The sequence below is a fragment of the Kogia breviceps genome, chromosome 5 (assembly GCF_026419965.1).
Source record: "Kogia breviceps isolate mKogBre1 chromosome 5, mKogBre1 haplotype 1, whole genome shotgun sequence".
NCBI classification, from domain to species: Eukaryota; Metazoa; Chordata; class Mammalia; order Artiodactyla; family Physeteridae; genus Kogia; species Kogia breviceps.
The window spans coordinates 1730911-1739985 of record NC_081314.1 but is presented as its reverse complement, the minus strand read 5'-3'; the positions used below and the strand labels follow the sequence as shown (position 1 = coordinate 1739985).

The window sequence follows — 9075 nt, the reverse complement described above, 5'->3', positions numbered from 1 at the left end:
GCCAAAGCAGGAATTACATGCGTTGGGTTATATAAAAATTGGTCTACTTCAGGTCAATTCCAGGAAGAGCTTTCCTGGGCCAAAAAGATGTTTGCCCCTGAGCAGGAAAGCATGATGCATGAACAACTGAATTAACTTTAATATTGTTAACCAATTAAGAAAATGGATACCAGTTCACTGGATGGGCCCAATGTACACATTGAACAAAAAAAAATTTTAAGTGTCAAGAATATACACCTGTGACTTTTGTTAAAGATGGCTGACTTGATTAATCCCACATAGTTCCCTTTCCTTCCAAAATCTAACTGCAATAAAAATAGACATTAGCTAGAAAAAAAAGGAGAGATTACCTTGATGGGCAAAATTTTTGTGAGATTTCTGGAAATTGGAATGCAGTAAGAGAGAGAGTGCGTGTTTAAAACACATACACACACACACACACACACACACACACACACACACACACACACACACCCCATAACAGGCAGAGAGGACTGCTACAAAGGTAAAAGCCATGCATTCCAACAATCTTGAGCAAAACTCAAGAGAAGTTCCCCAGTATTCCATAGGAAGTCATCCAAGAGCAGGAGCTGTCCAAAGGCAAATAATCTAAGTAATTAATTCAAAGACTACAGAAATACTGAACTAGTTGTGCCCTGCTACCTCACATCATTCCCCACAATGTCACATACCCGAGTAATTTACTCCCAGGCCAAAAACAGAAGGCCCTTTCTGAAGAAGTGTTGGCTCTGTGGTGAGATGGGGGAACACAGCACAGCCTAAGATAATTCTAGACCTCTGCAATGGAGAAAGATAAAAAGGAGTTTCTCCTTCCAAAATTGAAACAAATAAACATGAAATAAATCCACTTACAGAACAAAATCCAACTGATGGAACATAAGTGGCTGTCCCTGCAAGATTCAATTGAACTAACCTGAGAACAAACTCAGCCTTTGTTACCTTCCTGAAATACAAGCCATCCCACAAAGCATTAGCGAGAAATGTCAGCTTTTTATCAATTATTTCATGGGGAGATTGAGAAGACATACATTACCTATCACATATGAATAACTTATTAACTATCACACATTATAATCACATACATTTAACTGTTCTCCCTAAAGACACCAGCCTTTCGCTTCCTTTCCCTCTTCTCTGGCTGCAAGAATATCAAACCTTCTCTTCCTCTTTATTACATTCGTGCCTCCAAGGTTCTTGCTGATTCCAACACATACTTCCTACTTTCTGTTTAAGTAATTGTACTAGTGCAATATGTTTTAGTTTAAGCAACCAATCACATAAAGTGTTCCCAAGTTTGCACAACCCTATAATTGATTATATCTCTACCTACAAATCCTCTTCCAATACTTTTTGTCCTATATTATTTAATTGAACCATTTCCCTGAAGATTACTACTAACCATCACTCTTACATAAGTCTTCCCATTATTTATTTATTTCCCCATAAAATGAGTCCACATTTGCCTTTCCAACATCTGTCTCTTCTCTGCAATATTTCCCATTACCACAGAGGCTAATTTTTTTCAAATGCTTCATGCATTCTTTATTATATAAGACTCTTGTACAAAAGGAAATGTAATACAAATTGGGTCCCCATATGGAGAGAATAAAGTGAATCTTTGGAGGTTTATATGATTAAATCTATAAATCTTCTATGAATCTTCTCTCTCTATGGTCCCATTGACATGTACCACCTAAGATGCCTTCCATCTCACCTGTACATTAAGAAAAAGTCATTTGGAGGATTTTCCAGAATTCCAAGAAAGTTGCCTACATGACATCCATTGTAATAAATAAGTCAATAATACCCATATGGCTTAATTAGAACTTTTCAGAATGGCAGCTGGAAAAGTTAATTTCCTTGAGAGGGCAAATGGCATCTTCAACGGCCTGAAATTTCCAGACCAGCCTCTGCAATTCCACTATCCTGATAGAAGTGTGAAATCTAATTTATTTGTCTTGGCTAATTAAATTCTACCTGTAACAAAAAGTGCCACCACTGCTTGTCTGAAAATTAGAGATGTGAATTATATGAGAATATTCAGTGTCACCATGCTTGGGAAGTCGATTACTACAGCCATGTTTTTGAAGGCTTAGCCCAAAATCACTTTCTAACGATTCTGCTGGAATGTCCATGAATCCTGTATATTCAAATCCAGAACAGTTACCTAATCACCTTCCTTCGCTTCCCTAGTTTGTATCTGAAACATTAGCTCTAATTTTCATATATTATACATCATTTTGAAAAACATGTGAAGTATAGAACATCGGAAATATATGTCAAAAAATGTATACAAAAATCATGAGCAGTAGAAAATAAATTTTAACTGAAAGCAAGACTAAGAGATAAAAGCAGAACAAAGAGCCATAAAGTAGAAGGGCCATGATGATACATGCATGGCTTACAAAGTTAATTCTTAGTTTTCTATTTTCAAAGGAAAATGACCCCCTCTAAGTGTTTCTAATAGACACTGTTGGTTCCTACTCAAGATCTCTTCCTCTCTCTTCCTTATTTAAAAAAAAAAAAAAAAGCTCTTTTATTAAGGTAGCTACGTAGATTGGGGGTAAATTCTGATTAATGTAAGCCAGCCATGGTCATCTCATCTCCTCTGCAACAGTTGTGCTGCTAGTATTTGTTCTAGCTGGGCACCTAACGCGGCTCTGGCCAATGCAATGGTAGGAGATAACTGGGGGTCCTCTGGAGATGTTTCTTTGAAATTAGCTAGAATACTCTGAGAAAGTTTGTCATATGCTATTCTTCTGGATGTTACTGTTTGAGGGTTTCACTCCTAGTGCTCCTGCAACCATCTAACAACCATGACATTGGCTAGCCTGACAAGCTTGACACTGAAGGTGCACAGCTGGAAAAAACAGGAATTTGTGATTGCTGTGAATATCACTGGGTTGCTGAATAATCACTCTTAAACCAGACTGTCTCCTGACATCTTGTTAACTGAGGTTAGACATTTACTGATGCTTTAATAATTGGAGCTAGTGTTGCAGATAACCCTCATTGTTTATGAGGGAAAATACCTGTTCTTTGGGAGAAGCAAAATTTCACTAGCAATTAGCAGAAAATTTTCTAAAACAACATTTTCAGGCGGAACTGCATAGGGAAGGCAATGAACATTGGGATGGACAATATCCTCAAACAAGATTCCTGTAGCAAATGTAGAGGTAGGTTTGATCATACTTTGACGAGCACATAGCACCAACAAGAAACTCTGTGAGAGCAAACCATCAGGGCTGTGCAATCTAGGCACGTTTTAGTCATTATTTAAGTGAAGAGTACAGATACTGTCCATTTTATGGAAAAGGAGGAGCCTGGTGAAAACTGCTGAGCAGATAAAACATCCCACGTGCACATGGCCTTCGAACAGGAGGATTGGCAGGAAAACACAATAATCAACATTTATTACTACGGACCTTACTCTTAACACCAGAGACAGAGGTCTGTTCAAATTTTATTAAGGCAACTTGGGGTTATCGGTTATCTAACTTGCTTCCTGCAGTGAGAAGAGAAGCAAGTCGACTTCTTTACTTGCTTTGTTGGTATCTAGAGGGAACTCAAGAATGAATGCTATAAACTGGAAAATATTTACTGAAAGAAACTTCTAAGGAACTTTTATCAGATCATGAAGTGGATAAAAAATCTCAATCACATGTTAGAAAGGAGGAAAAAGGAACTATAAACTTTTTTCAACACTCCAGACAAATCTGAAAACGAGGTAACACAGCCCGCGGGCCAAGCCAGCGAGAGGGCGAGCGGCGGAGCCTGCCGCCCGGCACCTGCTGCCTGGGCCGCCGGTGAGCCAGTGCGCGTGCGCGTGCGCGTGCGCGGCATCCGCGGAGAGGCGGAACGCACGCGCGAGCGAGCGAGCGGAGCGGGGCGCTACGTGAGGCCGGACCGTAGCGGTAACGGGGACTGCGAGCAGCTGCTGCAGCGGGCGCGGCCGGCCGAGCATGCGGAGCGCTGCGACGACGAGGCCTCCGCCATGAAGGCGGTGACCGGGCTCAACGAACCACTCCCCAGTGAAGGCGGAAGCCTCCTCTCTCAGGCCTACAAGAACGTGGTCGGTGCCCAGCGGTCTTCCTGAAGGGTTAGCCGCAACCTCGAGCAGAAAACCATGGCCGACGGGAATGAGAAGAAACAGGAGAAGGTGAAGGCTTACCAGCCGTAGATGGAGAAGGAGCTGGAAACGGTATGCAGCGTCGTGCCGGGCCGGACAAGTTCCTCATCAAGAACTGCACTGATTTCCAGTGTGAGAGCAAAGGTCCTCTCCCTGAAGATGAAAGGCGGCGACTTCCGCTACCTGGCAGAGGCAACTTCCGGTGAGAAGAAAAACAGTGTGGTCGAAGCACCAGAGGCCGCCACGAGGAAGCCTTCGAAATCAGCAAAGAGCACATGCAGCCCACGCACCCCATCCGGCTGGGCCTGGCGCTCAGCTTCTCCGTGTTCTACTATGAGACCCAGAAAGTGCCCGAGGAGCCCTGCCTCTTAGCCAAACAAGATGCCACTGGCGAGCTGGACACACTAAACGGGGATGTGTATAAGGACCCCACGCTCATCATGCATCTGCTGTGAGACAACCTCACCCTCCGGAGGAGCGAGCAGCAGGACGAGGAAGCCGGAGAAGGGCCACGCGGGCACCTCGGCCCGACGCCAGCACCACCCACCCTTCCTCGCTACAGCCAGTCCGTAGCTAGTGCTGAACCTATCTGTATGGCAGCACAGCTACTCGGATCCACTCAGATCTGCTCTCCGCTCCCCCGGGAAGCAGTTCCGGACAAATTCATGGGCATTGCGGGACTGACGGTTTGCTGTGAGCCCACGGGAGCTTCCTTTTCCGATTGTGCAGACAGGTGCGTTCCGAAGGAGGCATTTTACTCTGCCTTCCGAGCTAACTGAAATGCAGGTGAAAGCAATGTGGACCTTAGAACGGAGGAGTAGCCGACACAGGCTGCAGTCGGTGTTTAAAGAGTTCATTTCAAACAAGCTGATAGTGTTTTATTAAAGCAGTAAATCTGTGCATGCATAAATGAATTCACCCCTTCCACCTCTTTCTTCAGCTGATGGAAAACTGTTAAGGGAAGCTGAGATGGAGAGACCACTTGCTCCTTTCCATCAGCTTAATAATAATAAGCTGTTTAACGTGAGGTCTCAGTAGCGCCTTGTTTTGCTTCTTTAAATTATGAAGTGCACAAGCCTTCTTTTCAGGGCGATACATCTAAAGTTTTGATATCTGTAACTTTTTTTATTTTTTGGTTACTATTGTTTAAGAATCATGGATTTATGTTTTCTAACTCTTTGGCTATCGTCCTATGTGTCAGCCCATGTTAATCAAAATCAGTGATTATGAAATGACAGACTTCTAAATTAAATGTTTTGGAATTCATTGGGTAAGTAAGTGTTGCTTTGGGGGTATTTAAAAAAAAGAAGAAAAAGAAGAAGAAAATGAGATAAAAACCTTAGTCAGATGATTCAATCTAGAATGTTAATAAGATTCCTTTTGTATCTCACTGTCTCACACAGTTTATTAAAAAGTTATTTATTATTGAAATGAGACTACAGTTGACTCTTAAGCAATACAGGTTTGAACTGTGAGGGTCTACTTATACACAGGTTTTGTTCAGTAAATACATGCTACAGTACTACATGATCCTGATTGGTTGAGTCCACGGATCCCGACCCCCAGATAGGGAGGGCAGACAGTGAACTTACGTGTGGATTTTGGACTGTGCAGGGGTCAGCGCCCCGAACCACCTCCCCACCCCGAGTTGCTCTGGGGTCAACTGTAGTTAGTTAAAGACTAGTTACTCTGAAAATATTGCAGATAATGTGGTTCATATTATGAACTGCAATCCCTTATTTATTTTCTTGGAAGTCTCTTTTGCATTCATCCAAGAAAAAACTAATCTTTTGTTTTCTCTACACAGCTCCCCATCTCATCCTAACCTAGCTCATAGGTCAGGATTGTTCCATTTAGTAAGCCTTACGAGAGCACATGCTTGGTGCCCGATGCCGTGACCAGTGCCGGCAGCGCAAAGCTGGACAAGACATGGTCCCTGACTTCAACAGGCTCAGTCAGGTAAATCTTAACATTTGTCTGCCAGAGATTGATGGGTACTTAACTGTCTACAATCATAATGAATCAAGAAACTGTTCAAATTCAATGATTTTGATGCTCTGACATATATATTCACAGATTGAAATAATGTTAACTTTGAGAAAGAAATATTGAGTAGGTTCTACTCAATATTTAGACGATGTGGTCTGGGAGTAGGGGTGGGAGAATAGTGAGAGAAGAGAACGGAAGAATGAACACAAAAATGGAAGAGAAGTGTCTGAAGGCTCAAGAAATTTACAAAACAGTGGGAGGAATTAATATGTAGATAATTTTAATTCAAGACCACATCAAAGGGACGGAGAACAGAGTGGTAGGGAAACAGAATGGAAAACAGGGTGGGAGAGGGGCAATTGGGAAGGTGTTATGGGGTAAGTAGCTTTTTGACTAGGCATTGAAAGAAAAGTATGATTTTTATTAACAGGTTAAATAGAAGTTCATCCATCACCACAGACATTCTCCTAGCTTTAAGCTTGAATCTTCCACTCTTCTAGAACTCTGCTTTGCCATCATTCTTGGCAGACATCAATCTTGTTCCACTGACTAGGTCTTGAATTTCTGGCACTTAAGTACTTATAAGATTATCAGGAGGGAAGTTGCTTTTAATACCAAATTTTCTAGGTCATAATGGGATTTGGAGAAAATCCACCTGTCATGGGGGTTATTGGACTCTAAATTTATATCAGTTCAACTTCAGACCACAAACTCATTCTACATAGCTTGAAAAATAAAATCCGTATATCAAATCTTATAGCTAAAAGGTACACAGCCAGCATGTGACCCAAATCTTGAATTTAGGAATAGGAAAGCAGAAACCGAAATATGTTAAGGGAATTGCTGAAGGTCACATTGGGATTTCTGTAGAAGAAATGGTGCAAGAAATTGGGGCACAGGTGACCTCATTGTTTTCTCTCTATCACACTCACCTTCCTTGATTTGCTTGGGTTCATCACTGATTCAAAAATTCCCAATTGCCAAGACACCAGACTCCATGGAAAGGGATTTGTTTGAGTGTCTTTACTGACATTCTGTGTCTAGGAATTGTTGTTGATGTGATAAAGCAGGAGATCATGTCTTTCACTGGAAACTTTCCACATAAATCGAGAAATGGTTTTAACACTATCCTTGTCTTTTCTCAACCACAGCTTATGTATATTTTCCTGTCAAAAGGAATATGCTTTATGCACAAATTAGCATCTATCTTGTTCATGATGAATCTGTGTAATCAGTATAATAACGAGAGAAATGGCTCATAATTTTTGCCTTCTGTTTTTTTCAATTTGAGAAATTAGAAAGCAGTGCCAGATTGCAGTTGAGAAATATGTTTAACTCCTGCAGCCACATACAGTCTTTATGGGAAGAAAAGTCCCATCTGTTTCTTCTGTAAATGGCACTCATGAGAGAAACACCAATTCAGGAATTTCTGTGATTTTATGAACCAAGCCAAAACAAAAAAATACCAATGTCCTTGAAAAGAAATGATTTTTAGTTTCTCTAGGCTGTGTCATATTCTCTGGAAAAAAAAAAAAGGTGGACCAGATGATCCTAATTTCAAACAGTTTAGACCATTTTCTGAGTAATTAATATACTTAAATATTAACAGTATCTCTATCTCAAGGGTTTTCTGCAGAGAAGTATTAAGTTGCAATATTGTGTCGTATAATTCCTATACTTAGTGTTTATAATTCTCATTTAATTTTAGCGTGTAATAAAAACATTTATGTCCTAACATGTTAACATATAGTACTGATGTGGAGAAAATCATTGGTAGATGACTTTGTAGCTAGGGGTAGAATTACAGTCATTTTCATAAATATTATGTGATCATTTTTATTGCTAGCCATGTATCTGCAGTACAATGACAGAAGGTAGATAAACCTCCAGTAGGAAGTAAGAGGCCAGAAAAATACATTAAGTCAATAGAGAGCTTTGAAAACATAAAAACTAATTAAGTCAGGATGCTAAAGAAATAGCAATATCTCCTATGAATTATATGAACATATCTAATTAATTCTTACACTCTATGCTGTAATATATGATGAATGATTTAAAACTCTACATGTTCAAATGGAACTACAGTTTGTTTTTTGAATGAGTGAACTGTGTGACCTGATTGTGAAAAATAATTTACTGCAATCTAAAGCTGCATTTCCAAGAGTATGATATTCAGAACAAAGGATATCAAAAGTACTCAAAGCATATCAGGAAAGGCAGAGCTCTTCTTTATATTAGAATGCCAGCTAATAAAGATTAAAAGGATAAAATTAGAAATGCTGCACCTGCCAATGTAATAACTGATGAAGGCAAGGGTCATCAATAGATGCTAAAACTATAGGTATAAATCTTGGAGAACAAGATAATCATATAGTCTTAAAGTATTACCTCCCATATTGTGGATTAATTACAAAGGAGAATACTGACCTTTATAGAGGAGGGTCTGGGAACACCACCTTAAATAATGGTGATCAAATGACCAAAATGTTTGCTATCAGTAATGGGACCAACTGATACCATGCTCCTCTTAATGTGATAGGATGATATGACACAACTTTACCTATGTAATATTCTTGTGAAATGTTTAACCTGAATTTAATAATGAAAAAGCAATCACATCAATTCAAATTGTGGAACATTCTATAACACACCTATCCCAGAGTCTTTAAAAAAGAAAAAATGATCAAAGAAAAAGAAAAGTGAGAGAACTTGAAGAAGGTTAAAGAGACATAACCACCAAATGTAAACCATGGTCCTTGGTTGGATCTTGGGGCAGGGAAAAAAAGAAACACCTATAAATAACAATTGGACAGTTGGGGGAATTTGAATGTTGACTGTATATTGTCATAGCAATGTTACATTGGATGTGTTGATGGTATAGTGGTTATGTGGGAGAATGTTTTTGTTCTTATGAAATACGTGCAAATATATTTAGG

General features: G+C 40.0%; 1 pseudogene; it reads left to right on the top strand.

Moving 5' to 3' along the window:
* Positions 1–4147: 4147 nt before the first annotated feature.
* LOC131756638 (14-3-3 protein eta-like) lies at positions 4148–6048 on the top strand (annotated as a pseudogene).
* The last annotated feature ends 3027 nt before the right edge of the window (positions 6049–9075 follow it).